The sequence below is a fragment of the Notechis scutatus genome, chromosome 1 (genome assembly GCF_049901735.1).
Source record: "Notechis scutatus isolate UNSWTSFEM ecotype Mainland chromosome 1, rNotScu1.2, whole genome shotgun sequence".
Taxonomy (NCBI): domain Eukaryota; kingdom Metazoa; phylum Chordata; class Lepidosauria; order Squamata; family Elapidae; genus Notechis; species Notechis scutatus.
Genome location: NC_142009.1, coordinates 42,133,058 through 42,147,451, shown reverse-complemented (window position 1 = coordinate 42,147,451; position 14,394 = coordinate 42,133,058). Strand labels below are relative to the sequence as shown.

Genomic DNA, 14,394 nt, shown 5'->3' with positions numbered 1-14,394 from the left:
GTTTCAAAAATGAGGGTGTGCATTAATTAGTTTATTTTGCATTGATCCAGCTAAAGACAAAAATACAATACAGACTGACTGAACAGCAAGTTTAGGTCTCTTTGTCCACCCCAGAGGTGGTATTCAACAGGTTCTGACCAGTTCTGGAGAACTGGTAGCGGAAATTTTGAGTAGTTAGGAGAACCAGGAAATACCAGCTCTGACTGGAGATTTCACAGTATCCTTCCCCTGCCACACCCACCAAGCCATACCCACAGAACCGGTAGTAAAAAAAAATTGAATCCCATCATTGGTCCACCCATAAATATTCTGATCTAGACATTTTTTGGTTTAGCTGATCAGCATAGAGACAGTGAAAGGAGTTCTACTAGCAAGTTTTTAAATTAGAAAGCTGGATTAGTAGTGATGAAGAGGCCTACACCAGTGCATCTTTTTTCCCTCTTTATTTCTTTGCCTAGAAAATACAATAGTGTACAAAACAATCTCTGCTGTGACCTCATTGCACCAATTCATTTCCTGTCTTTTGCCATATTTCATTGGTTGCAAGAGACAAGCCTGATGAAATGAGCAGAACAATGCTGACACATCATTCACTTGAAACCGTGACATAACATGTTGATGATGTCATGTCATGCCATAATATCAAGATGTGGAGAGGACAAAGGGATCTTATTCTGCCCCAGACTAATATGAAAAACAACTGATGTCTTGCAAAGAACATGTATGAACTATCCAAAGCATTTTATGGCATTGCATCATGATTACTTTACTGAGAATTGTTACATACATACAGATGGAGTTGAATTCAAGTAATGTGAGTGCAGAACCAAGACATGGAATCTGGTCACTATTTAGGAAACAATGCCCATCATGTCTTGAATGGCAATTGAGGGCTGGAAGACTTGAAGATTCCAGTTTGCCACTTGCTAATCATTATTTGCACTTTGTGCAGCCATATTTGGAGAAAACTTCCCTCAGCTGAAATCTATGGCAAAACTCCAGTTAAGTCACCCATTAAGTCTAGACAACAAGATTGAGATCTCTTCTACAAATAAAGTATGAGCAGCCACTAATGAAAGCATTTACTTCTAACAAAGGCAGCACAAAGCGCAACAGTGAGTGGCATTGGGATTCTGCAAGCAGCAACAGCAGACACTCCACAGAGATTTGTGGGGGAGAGAGGCTGCCATAGTTATTAGAGTGGTTAGTGGAATGGAACAGGAAACATGAGGAGGTTATGACATCACCATCTCAACTTGACATGCATCATCTATCAGGGATGGCTTAAGGATAATGAAATAAATCACAGCCTGATGCAATGAGATGGACAAGATGACCCTACTGCTGCTTCCTTTCAGCAGTCTACAACTAGAAAAGAGTAGCTGCATCTATCAGACGTGTAGAAATCTAGTGAGCTACAGTTCATCAGTTCCGAGGGCACTGTTCTCACGGGTACACAGTTACTTAGTGCCTTGAGACAATAAGATTGCTATCAATCCTTTTTGACCTACTTTTCCAATTTTTACATTTTTTAAGTGTCTTTCAGACTTTCCTCCTCCCGCACATATTTTCTGGAGTGATTCTCTGCAGAGATATCTATGGCAAATACAGTATATACAATGGATTCAGACAGTAACTATCAGCAATAAGGAAAGTGGTTTCAGAATCTGTGCTTCTTATGATAAACACGAGTTTTCTCTCTTGCTACCAAATCCAACTAAACAGGTTTGGCAGGTTTTTTGAAACAGCACAAAAACTCACAAAACCTCCTTCACCCAGAAGGAAAGTGAGACACATTTTTTTTAAAAAAAGGGTGCTTATTTCCCAACTAGCTCCCACTTCCAAGGTTTGGGGTGGAAACTAGTCTGGATTCCAAGCAAAAGTGCTCTTATTTCTGTAATTTTATGTTGTTGGGGCTTATTTGAACTCAACTGCAATTTTTCTTCTAAAAGCAAAATAAAACTATACAATCAAACAAATATTACTGAATGGGAAAAATATCAAAATTAATTCTGTAAAAAAAGAAAACAATATACGCTCTCTGCTTGCATCTGAAAAAAAAAATTCCAAATCTAATGAAACTTGTCATTCACTATTGTTTTCTGCTGGTTCACTTATTAAAAAGAGACTTTATGATTTAATAAAACAGGTGAAGATACACAGCAGGGTGTAGTGGGAAATGAAAAATCTGCTGTGGTTATGTCAGACCTCCTTAAAGGGTTTGTTGGATGGCAATTTAATTTATTGTCTCTGATAGCACAATTTTAATACCTCTGCTTCATGTGGCGAATTTGTACTTTGCAGTGCCAAGTTCTCTATCTCAAGACAGAACATTATATTAACCCATATTTTTGGCAGAGGATGATCTAAGACAATTAAGGGGGAAGCAGCATCTTAAACCCATGTAATAGTGGGGGCTTCCTCACAAACAGCCATGAAGTTCATAATTTGGGGACAGGATACAGAAAACTCTTTGTTGAAGAATATTTCAAGCTGTTTTTCCTCAACAAGATACCCCACAGATATGTTGAGTGACAACCTGTTTTTTACTCTTAGAATAAATACATAGCCAATGGGGATTATGGGAGTTATCACGTGCACCTTTAAGGGTACCAGGTCCAGGAAAGTCATTAATCCAAGCAGGCTGCTTAAGCATATTTGATAAGCTACTTAAAAAGAGTGTAAAGCTGTAGAAAATTGGAAGCAAGAACTAGGATCTTTCAAGACAACCAAAATAATTGTTTTTCAGCTATCCCTTGAAACTAAATACAGTCTCCCTTGAATTGGGCTCAACACCTAGCGATGACATGGACTTGACAAAATTTCAGAAGTGAATTGCTATTGCCTTTTAATGAGATTTTTTTCAATTTCCCAGTTTAGCATGCTGTCCTGAAATTTCCTGGTGTCTTTCAAGTACTTATCAAGTCCAAATCTTATTTATTTTATTTGTTTCTCAAATATGTACTAGATAACAAGTATAGCTATGAACATAAACATGAACAAAGGAAGTAAATACAGATAAATGGGGACAGTAAGACGGGGATGGTACGCATGCTGATGCACTTATGCACGCCCCCTTTACGGACCTCTTAGGAAGGGGGTGAGGTCCACAGTAGACAGTTTGAGATTGAAGCTGTAAGAGTTTGAGGCTATAACAACGGAGTCGGGTAGAGCATTCCAGGCGTTGACCACTCTGTTGCTGAAGTCATATTTTCTGCAATCAAGTTTGAAGCGGTTTACCTTGAGTTTGTATCGGTTGTTTGCCTGTGTATTGTGGTTGAAGCTGAAGAAGTTGTTGACAGGCAAGATGTTGTAGCAAACAATTTGTTTACTATGCTTAGATTGGACCGCAGGCAGCACAGTTCCAGATTGTCCAAGCACAAAATTTCAAGCCTGGAAGCATAGGGAATTCTAATGTGAGTAGAGGAGTGGAGTACTCTTCTTGAGAAATACCTCTGAACCTGCTCAATCGTGTTAATGTCCGATATACAGTGTGGGTTCCAGGCGGACAAGCTGTATTCAAGAATTGGTCTGGCAAAGGTTTTGTATGCTCTAGTTAGCAATTCAATATTACTGGAGAAGAAGCTTTGCAAAATAAGGTTAACAACTCTTAATGCCTTTTTGGCAATGCTGTTACAGTGAGTTCTGGGGCTTAGATCGTTTGAGATGAGTACTCCTAGGTTCTTGACAGAGTGAGGGTCATCTACGAGATCATTTCTGCCCAACTTGTGTTTGGTGTTCTGATTTTTATTGCTTTATATATTCTGGAGTTCTCCATGCCATATTGCTACGGTACCTTCAGGGCTATCTCCTCTACTAAAATCAATCTGCTCAACCTGATCTGTAGATGCGCATCCTGACTCTGAGGCAAATTAAGAGATCTGAACCTGGAAATGGCCTTCGCCCTTACAGCTCCCTCATTCTGGAACAACTCAACCTCTGAATGTAAACATACCTCCATCTCTTTATCTTAGGCCAGGGCTGCCAAACTCCTGGCCCGCAGGCCGGATGTGTCACATGCTAGCCATGCCCATGCCCGGTTTAGTGAAGGGGAAAAAAGTCCAGATACATCACGTGATGCTGCCGTGACGCTGTGAGTTTGAAACCCCTGCCTCTTAGGCAATAGGTGCAGGCCTTCCTTTCTGCAGGCTTTGGGGGAGTGAGAATCATTTTAATGTCACTTTAGTTGCCTGAGTTTTAAGAAAGACCACAGCATTTTTAAAAGATTTTTTTTAGTATTTTGGATTTATTTGTTTTTTAGTGCACTGTTGCAGAATTATTCAGGTAGGCAGCATGCAAATAATTACAATGAATACATGCATTTCTAGAAACAGGCTGTTCCATCCAGCAGCATCTAAGGGAGGAATGGAATGAAGGGGAAAGGCAGAATGATGAAACCAGTGCAAGGTTACTGTGGTACTATCCCCTCTCATTGTATAAAAAAGCCAACACAATCCTAGGCTGCATTAACAGGGTTAGAATCAAGATCACATGAAGTGTTAATATCACTTTATAATGCCTTGGTAAGACCACATTTGGAATATTGCATTCAGTTTTGGTCACCACAATATAAAAAAAGATGTTGAAACTCTAGAAAGAGTGCAGAGAAAAGCAACAAAGATGATTAGGGGACTGGAGGCTAAAACATAGGAAGAACAGTTGCTGGAATTGGGTATTTCTAGTCTAGTCAAAAGAAGGGCTAGGATAGCAGTGTTCCAATATCCGAGGGGCTGCTATAAAGAAGAGAGAGTCAACCTATTCTTCAAAGCACCAGAAGGCAGGACAAGAAGTAATGGGTGGAAATTAATCAAGGAGAGAACCAACCTAGAACTAAGGACAACTAAGGACAGTTATAACTATTAATCAGTGGAACAATTTGCCTCCAGAGGTTATGGATGCTCCAATACTGGAGAGTTTAAAAATAGGTTGGACAACTATTTATCTGAATGGTATAGTTTCCTATTTTAACAGACCTCCAAGGTCCCTTCCAACTCTGTTATTCTGTAATTCTGTATGTGCATTTGGGATATCACACACAAGTTCTTTAAGGGTGGAGCTTGTGATGCAACACACAGGGCTGCTTATGCAATTTTGATGAAAGCAGAAAAGCTTCCTTAGACACCCAGGCATTTCTTTTCAGCACCATGGCAGCTGCTCAACTCAGTGCCTGTTACATTAATTCTATGGGCTCTCTTCAGTTTTACAGATTTTTTTTTTTGCCCATGATGGTTCCATTCTTTATCATTAAATAATACAATATAATCTACATCTAATCCATATGGAACATCTGAGATATTTACTGACCCACACAATATAACAGAGATATTTTATTAAGGAATTGTTAGTGGTAAAATTGTTTTTGCCCACATCCTTCAGGATCTTTTTGATTGAGCAAAGTTGTCACTCACTAGGAATTCAGTAGACTAAGGAGTGAAGTCTTGGCAAAAAGTTGCTGAAATATCTTGAGTTTGTTTGATGCTAATCTGGAAATGCTGAGATTTTCCTAATTCTGAACAAATTTTGGTCCCCCTCAACAACATATGTGGTAAAATGTTACCGCCATGTGTAGAAAAGAAGTTTTAGCAGGCTTATTTTTTCCATAGCTAAGCCCATTGTTATCCTCCAAATTGTAATCTTATCATGTATACAAGCTGTTCCATATAAATAGCCCCATGTATATTTTCAGTAGTTTCAGCTGAAACCGGTTAAGAGCAGATGTGCCTATGGTTTCCTGGCAAGGCCTCTTCTAAAACGTATTTTTCCGTTAACAGCATTCCCCCATGCCATTCCAACCCTTTTCCTTTCTGTTCTGGGAAGGAGTGGGAGAGTAGAAAGGAGGGAAAGAGTTTCATTCATCGTTAGAATGATTCTTAAATGTTTTTGAAGCTGGTTTGATTTATGGCACTTGAGTTCTGACCTTTAAGAATTTTGAGTGCTGGGCAAAAGATACCCAGAAATTTGCTAGGGAGGTCTTTTCTCTACCTTTCCCTTTCATGTTGCAGTCTCAGTATTCAAGGCAGAAGGATATTTCATGCAAAGGAGATCATTGATTAGATTTGGAGCTTGAAGATTTGTTTCATTTTTTTGAAGCAGCATTGTTCTCCTTTTCTCCCCTCATTTACACCCTTCTGTTGGATCCAGCAAAGAAAAATGGCCACATTTCACATACTTTGATTAGCTGTAGTTTGTGTTTAATCTTATTTCACAAGCCAGAGCCATGCCTTGTTTGAACAATTCCTAGTTTTCCTTCCTTTTAAAACTGCTTTTTTTTGTTCTGCATTTTTGCAGATTGGCTAATGGATTATGAGACAAACCAATAAGACAGGAACAATAATTACACCACAAATACCCAAGTTTGCATTCCAAATCAAATCATGATTTCAAACTGGCTTGCTATCAAAACCAAACTAAAGTTTTTTTAATTACATTATCACAGTATGCTGTGCTGACAAAGACAAATTAATAGATTTTAGCACAGTACTGTACATGAATTTAGTCAATGTAGATATAAAGCTGGCAGTTTTTCTTCACTATAAATTAAGGAATTTAAGTTAGCTCTATAACATGGTTTATCAACCTAATCAACAAAACAGAACAAGAGTTTAAAATCCCTCTTTTCTCTAAAAAGAATGCTCTATCTGTGAAAGCTAACAATTCTGGCTTGATCTCCTATTCTTACAACCTATAACAGTTTGAGAGAGGGGGCATTTTATGTTAGAAGTGTGACTCCAGTGTGAAGCGGTATATAAGTCTAAGTGCTATTGCTGTCTCTGGCTCTTCTTTCTTTTCTACCTAGAAAGGCCTGGGCCCATGCACGCATATGCAGCCTTTTGCTTGCTACTATCCTCATGATAGGATTTACCTTACTGGGTGCTAGGCTTGGCTTTTTTCTATATGTACAATATATATAAATCTATGTATATATAAACAAAAGCTAGGAGTGGCGCAAAGAGCCATGGGAAGGTACATGCTCGGCATTATAAATCAAGAAAGAAAAACCTGCACATGGATTAGGGCAGGGGTCTCCAACCTTGGCAACTTTAAGACTTGTGGACTTCAACTCCCAGAGTTCCCCAGCCAGCTTTGAGGAACTCTGGGAGTTGAAGTCCACAAGTCTTAAAGTTGCCAAGGTTGGAGACCCCTGGATTAGGGAACGAACAAAGTATATGATATCATCAAGAGAGTAAACGAATTGAAATGGATATAGCAAGAAGAACTGATGGCAGGTGGACCAAGGCAGTCATAGAATAGATCCCACTTGATAAAAAGCTTCCACGAAAGAGACCTAAAACAAGATGGATCAATGACATCAGCAAGCATTTGCAGGCCCAACTGGCAAAAGAAAGCTCCAGGCCATATTGGCTGGAAACACGCCGAAGAAGCTTTCATCCTGCCATGGATAGACAATGGCTAAAATGATATAAATCGACTTCATTAATTCTTAGGTGATTCCTATTTCCATGAACACTCTTTCTTCTCTCTCTCTCTCAAATGAACAGCAAAGTAGCCGAGAATTTTACAAGTAGAATTCCATTTTTTATGAGGGCACCAGGCTGGGGAAAATGGTGATAAAGTTACCTGTGCAAAACAGATGTGATGTAGTTTGTTCTTGAGAGGCATACTTGATTGAACAATTAGGTTATTGAATTTAGTAAGCAAACTGGCTGTTAGTAAATTCTTAAAATATGAGCTTTTCTGCTAAATTACAGAGGTACAGATCAATAACATTTAGATGTATGAGTACTTTTTGTATCAGAACGTTTCTTTTCTTATTTCCAGATCTCCCAGATGACACACAGATCCATTTCCTTCTCTTGCATCATGCAGCCTCTAAAGTATATGCTTTCACCTACAACAAGCGACTCCCTTTTTTCACTGCTTGAGAACAGATGATATTTCAAAAGAGGTACTTCCCTATGTCTAAAAATATAATAAAATGTACAAAGATATATGAGTGCAGTAATGTGGGAAACATAGCAGAGGTGCTTTTCCTTGTTCAAAAAACACAGATGGTGTGTCAATCAGCAATGAACCTGGGTCTAATTGCTTCCAAAGAAATGGCTGATCCTATTACTAATGGTACAGTTTCAGTTGTGTTCTAATATAATAGAATGAGATCACACATTTTATGTGCTCTATGGGTCTTTGAATAGTTGGTACCATGAGATTTTGCTTCAACTCTGTGTTCATATTTTGGAAAATTATAAAATTACACTTCAACACACACACACACACAAACACACACACACAAAGATACTTGGCATGGATTAGTTCTTATTAGCACACCGTAACCTTAAAGCTACATTACTCTTTGGTACTTGTTTTTTTTTTTTTAATTATTGAAAAATATCAAGAATTGAATAATAGTAGCAATGTGGAAAAGTAAAATGCTGGTGACAGCAAGAAATGGAGCAGGGTAATGAAGTGTTCTATTTCCTCTTCACAAATTTGTTAAAGCAAATATGTTCTGGTTTAATAGAATATCACCCATTTGGTAAATTGAGACAACTGGAGGAGGGGTAAAACTGCTGCATTTTTGTTGGTTTACTGCTTTGCTTAAGATATACTATAATGTACCCTATTTAAAATAAAGTTATACACATTTAGGAATTAGATTTTGTTATGTTTGTGTTTCAAGACTGCTTCTTGTCAATTATAAAAGGTATGTTGCTTATATTTAAAGCCATTGGTTCGGCTTGGCAATATGCCCATTGTCCTTTGCCCTTGACTCTCAAGCTAAAGTATGAGGGTTTTTTCATCTAAACTGACAACTACAACTCTCTATTGGGGAAGCCAGAGTAGCAGTTTATGCTTTTGCCTCCTTTAGAGCCCCAAAGTCTCTGATAAGAGGTATCTGTTCTTTGCTCCAGACTTCAGTTTTGATAAGACAGAAGGCCTGTCAGAAGGACGGGAGCAGGGATGATGCTAATTGCCACTGCTGGGTGCTATCCTCCTCTCCTTGCATTGGCAGAAAACTCTCTTGACATAAAATTTACAGTTCAGCAGCCAATCCCTATCCTGCCTATACTGCTAATCCCAGTTACTAACTCACTTGACTCAGGACAAGGTCATGAGTAACAAACCTTAACAGATTTTGTACATCTTGAAACTGCTGTTAGATGATATCAGGATAAAGAGAAAAACATTAACACTGATACAACTAAGAACTCAAGCCTATCTCACAGTTTGAGAATGAGTTAAAAGCAACATCATAGGAATAAGGCAACTTCGCAAGAGGTCATCTACAACAGTGGTCCCCAACCTTTTTGTACCAGGGACCGGTTTCAAGCAGAAAATTTTTGCAAGGACTGGGCGGGGGGAGAGAAGAGAAGGAGGCTTGGCTCTCTCGCTGCTCCACCAGCCCAGGAAGAAACTGCTTCAAAGAAGCGGGGGGAGCTTTCCTGTCGCCGCAGCTATTCCGTTTCACCCCACCCCACCCCGCCCGCCAGCGCGTGCTTCAATCCACAGTGTCCCGTTCTGCCTGCCTGCCTGCCTGCCTTAGTTTCTGGTTGTTTGGGAGCAGCTTGGCTGAGAATAATAACTATTCGCCTCTTTTACTCAGCCGAAGCTGTTCGATTCAACCATTAACGAGCAGGCAGGCAGGCTAACGAGCACTGGGTTGAACCCGCCGCCAGCTGTGTGAGGTGGGGGAGAAAGCGAGCGCTTCGGAGGCGCTGCGGCGGGAAAAGCCCCCGCTGAAGCAGTTCTTCCTGGGCTGGTGGAGGAGCGAAGAAGCGACTGAAAGCTGACCCAGAGAAGGACAGGCTTCGGTTGCTTCCTCCCTCCCTTCTTTCATTTGTGTCCTTGATCCCGATCCCAGCAGCATTCACCGAAGGCGAAGAAAGCCGCCATTTTTTTTAAAAAAATTCTTTGCGGCCCGGTAGAGAAGTGCTCACGGCCCGGTACCGGTCCAGCGGCCGGTGGTTGGGGACCCTGATCTACAACACAGTGTATTGTGTATGTATTGTGCCGTGATCTAAAACCTGACTGAAAATGGCCCACCTGTTTCCTCCAGGCCTTCTGGAGCTGCAACCCACCTTTTCAAAAACCTTCCCTGAAAAGAAGACTGGATGGAAACTGTCGGGTCCAACAATGACTTCCTGAAGAAGGATAATATATAACCACCTCCTTCAAGGCAGCAGAACCACTCTCTCCCCCAAGGGGACTAACACCACTGTATGGATCTAATCACCTCCCAATTGTCCTTCCCAAAGCTATGAGGGGAATACATTCCAATAAATAAATGGCTAAAAACAATGCTAACTATAATCCAGTATAAAATGCTGTTATACTGATGTTGTGTGTGTGTAGTCCCTTTGGGTTCATACAGTACATCTGTGGACATGGAGGTGGTTTTGCAGTCCCAGCCTGGAAGCACAGAGTTCTAATAGGACCGCTAGAAGTGCACTTCTGCAGTAATTGTGGGTGTTATTCTGTGATGCCAATCATGGTTTTCTGTCAAGTTTCTATAACATGCAGCTAGTTCAGAGCCTGGCTAGCCTTGCTGTTACTAGAGTCAGTGTTTTTGTCCAAAGAGAAAGATACATTTGAAAACACAGTGTAATTCATTTTTTTCCATTGAAAAATGTCTACCTGTAGAAAACATTGACTTCTATACTACTATCAATTCACACCATCAGTGATGGGTGTTTGATTTTTTTTTGTTTGTTTCAAAGGCCCTTTTCCTGAATATTTCCAAAATGAAAGAAAAAAAAAAAGATAATTCAGCCAGGGGCAGGAGCCAAAACATCACTGTAGAACCATCAGCAGCCAATATAGGCCCCTGTAGCGTATGACAGGAATGAACAATTTACAAATTTGTTTGGCTCTGTTGTGCTGGTTTTTAATTGGTTCCCTGAGAGGTCGCAACTACAGCCAGATGAAAAGTAGCCCATTTAGAATTAAAGCCCAGAAGTTTGCTCCCAGTCCCAAAAATAACACTTTCATACAAAAATATATTAGTTTTCTCTGTACCTCATTAGCGTTCTCATTTTGTTCATAGTATTCTGATACAATTTACAGTCCCGGCTGATCAACCAAGGATTTCCAATTTATCTTCTCATTTTTGATACAGAAGGCATATGTAAGATATACTTGGTCATGTGTGCTAGGGGAACAAAGTTTTGGCATGTACCTGTAGTTTGGGTGTTTTTACAGTTCAACTAGATCTCTTCCATAAAGTGGTATTTGCCTGTAGGTCAGTGTTTCTCAACCTTAGCCATTTTAAGATATGTAAACTTCAACTCCCACCTTGCTGGCTAGGGAATTCTGGGAGCTGAAGTCCACACACCTTAAAGCAGCTAAGGCTGATAAACACTGCTGCAGGTTTTAGTGAGACAAGAAGCCTAGGATCATATTCTAAGAGATTAATCACTCTGATCTTCTTTATGATAACATCCTTTCCCTCACCAAATCTTCAGCCTACACTTTTCTCAGATCTTGAAGTGTGAAGGGCTTTCAACGTTCAAATTCAAAGAACAAAAGAGAGAGGGGGAAATAATTAAGAGAGGAAAAACCTCAGGGTGGGGCATTTAAACTCTTATATGTTTTGTTGTTGTTGATTCTAGCATATATGATTTTTTTTTAAAAAAAAAGGTGGTTTCAACTTTACAAATACTGGTTCAAATTGATTTAATGTATCTGTTTAAGATATATGTATACTTTACATAAATTGTATTATTTGTATACAAATATACATTGTATATATTAATAATTGAAATAATTGAAATTAATGTATAATTAATCGATTTTAAAAATTTACTATTGTATCCAACAATAATTGAAAATATTTATAACTGAATAGAAATGGAAAATAAGTATTCTTTCATTTAACAATTGCACTTTAATTATAAAAATTCTTGGGTAGAGTTACACTGGAAGAAATATTACTTGAAAAAGATATGAACCTAGGATATAGGAACAAGAAGAGGCAGCACAGGACAATGTTTTCTCAAGTCAAAACTAGTCTGGGTTTGGGAAGCTAGCACATTGTAGATATCTTACTTTATAGTCCTTCAAATAAATGTTGATCTCTTTTGAACTACTGCTTAAACTCCAACTATGCTACTTTAATTATGTATTGCTAGAAAGTAGTTAATTCCAGCAACAACACAGTCACTGTAGTTTACAAACCATAGCTTATGGTTCGGCATACTGTACATACAATCAGGTGTATTTTATCTGAGATTTAGCAAAATCAGTGTAGTACTCACTGAGAGCTGACCCCCAATCAAAATGTACTGTATCAGACCAACAGATCACAGATATGTCAACACTAGTCAGTGCTCAGAGAGTTCAGTTATTATCCAGTGACTGAAATCAAAACAAAAACATCTACTTTTGTTGCAGTGGTTTTTGTTTGCCAAGGAGAATTCCCAGTCTGTTTAAAAGGATTCTCTGAACTGATATGATAGTACATGAAGATTTATGACACCAAGGATATGGGGTTGTAGTGGAACCTTTATATGGAAGCTCCTCCAGATATAATCAATAAAACAATGGAAGAGAATAATTTTAATTCAGGGTTAAACTGCAGGGTCTTTAGTGCTCTCTGAATTTGGTTGTTTTCTTGCAGAAATTTCATTACCAACCTAGGTAACATCATCAGTACTAGTAGGGAATGGGGTTGCTCTCAATTTATATACTAGTTGCTTGCCCTGTCAGGTGGGAAGGCCTTCATGGTTCCTTGATTGTACTGTTGTTTGTTGTTAGCTTGCTTGTCAGAGTTGGTAGTTCCTTGACAAGGGTATTATTTGCTTTTTGATTGTTAGACTAATGTTAATCTTTGTGTTAATCTCTGTTCATCTGGGTGTTGATTGCTGGTGGGGAGATGTTTTGGTCTCTTTGTTTCTTTTTGGCTTTTTGATTGTCTCTTTTAAATGGTATGTAGACGTTGTTTACATCTATGTGCCTATTGGTGGCCTATTTATGAAAGAGCCAAATGTTTAGGAATTCTATAGCATTTTTGGATTAGCTTGGGATGCTCACAGTTTCCCAGTTGAACCTATAGTTAGATCTGTCTATATGTTGTGAAATTAAGGAGTTCTCATGATGTCTTCTGACTGCTAGTTGGTGTTCATGGTCTCCTTATTTCTTTCAGACTTGCTTAAATCTATGTGTCTGTGTCAAATTGCTGCATTACTCAATTTATCAGATAAATCAGCATTCAAATATAGTGATTAAAGTGATGTAAGCTAGAGAAGCAAATTCCTATAAAAGCTTTAAAATGATCCATGTCAACTTAAATGAGGAATTCTTTTAAACCAGTACAATATAATATGTGTTTTATCTAAAATCAAAGGAAGCAAACATTTTTGTAAAACAGTTGCTTTTCCTTCTAATTAATTTGTTACATTTAGTTGATTTTTCAGCTGGCCAAAATGATTGAAAATGGAAAATAATTGTCATTATTTGTCATGTGTGTTTGATGGCCAAAGAGGAACCTGCAGATTGAGAAAAGGGAACTAGTTCTTATCTTGTGGAACTTACAATTCAGGCATGATATTCGCAGCTTTGGATTTATTCAGGGAACTAACAAAGTGAGATTATATTATTCATTTACAAAATAACACTTTCAAAAGGTAGAAGAAGCATTTTTTTGCCTTTTGGTTCTAGAGCCAAGGCTTTTTTGATTCTGAAAACTGAGTAGCTATGATGATAGGCTTGACTGGTTCCCTTTAAAAAAATACAGTGTTCCAGGAGACAGGTGGAAAGAAAATTAACAGAGTACTGTCTCTAAAGCTTGTTAAGAAAAAAATGGATCACCTGTTTTGAGAAAGAGAAAGGAATGAGAAAAATTTGTATGGTACAGAATTCATAATATAAATGCTACTGTGTATGTGTGTGCAAGTACATATGCACACACACACACACAAACATGCTTCCATACAATAAATATTGTCATATTTGATTTTGAAAAATTCAAGACTTGTTTTTATGTGAAGGATTTTCAGTGACTAATAATTTGAGTTTTTAGTCCTAACCTCAATCATTCATAAGGACATACAGGACATGTTTCCTCCTGCCATGATCAATGCTATATTCTTATTATTTAAAGTAACATTATATAAGAACCCCAGTATATAGGTTATCTTACGAACAGTCAAGGGTTTACTACTTGATTCCCTGGGTCTCAGAACTTAAAAAGCAAAATACACATTCCTCCTTCTTGTTGGCATTGTATTTCACAATTTTTATTTTGAAAGATCTAAAGTTACATTACTGACAGAAAACAAACTGGTAAATATGAATACAGAGAGGCAAGATTTACTTTAATTTGGTCCAGAAGGAGACATACCAACCTGAGTAGTGGTTCCAGAAAACAAAAATAACTCTTTGTGAACTGTCATAGAAAATGTTTGGCATCCACTGCAAGCCATAGTATAACTGCCCAAT

The 14,394-nt window shown here is 38.5% G+C and overlaps 1 protein-coding gene across 4 annotated transcripts in view; it reads left to right on the top strand.

The window, feature by feature from the left end:
- Window positions 1-14,394, top strand: part of LOC113420537 (uncharacterized) — a 223,495-nt gene that overhangs the window by 90,329 nt on the left and 118,772 nt on the right. The window contains exons 3-4 of one of the 4 annotated variants that reach the window (XR_015748989.1): window positions 7,780-7,906; window positions 10,016-10,257. The exons of the other annotated variants lie outside the window; for them this stretch is intronic. The gene's annotated coding sequence lies outside the window, so the exon portion shown is untranslated. Of the gene's footprint in view, window positions 1-7,779; window positions 7,907-10,015; window positions 10,258-14,394 lie in introns of those variants that run through there. 4 annotated transcript variants of the gene reach the window in all.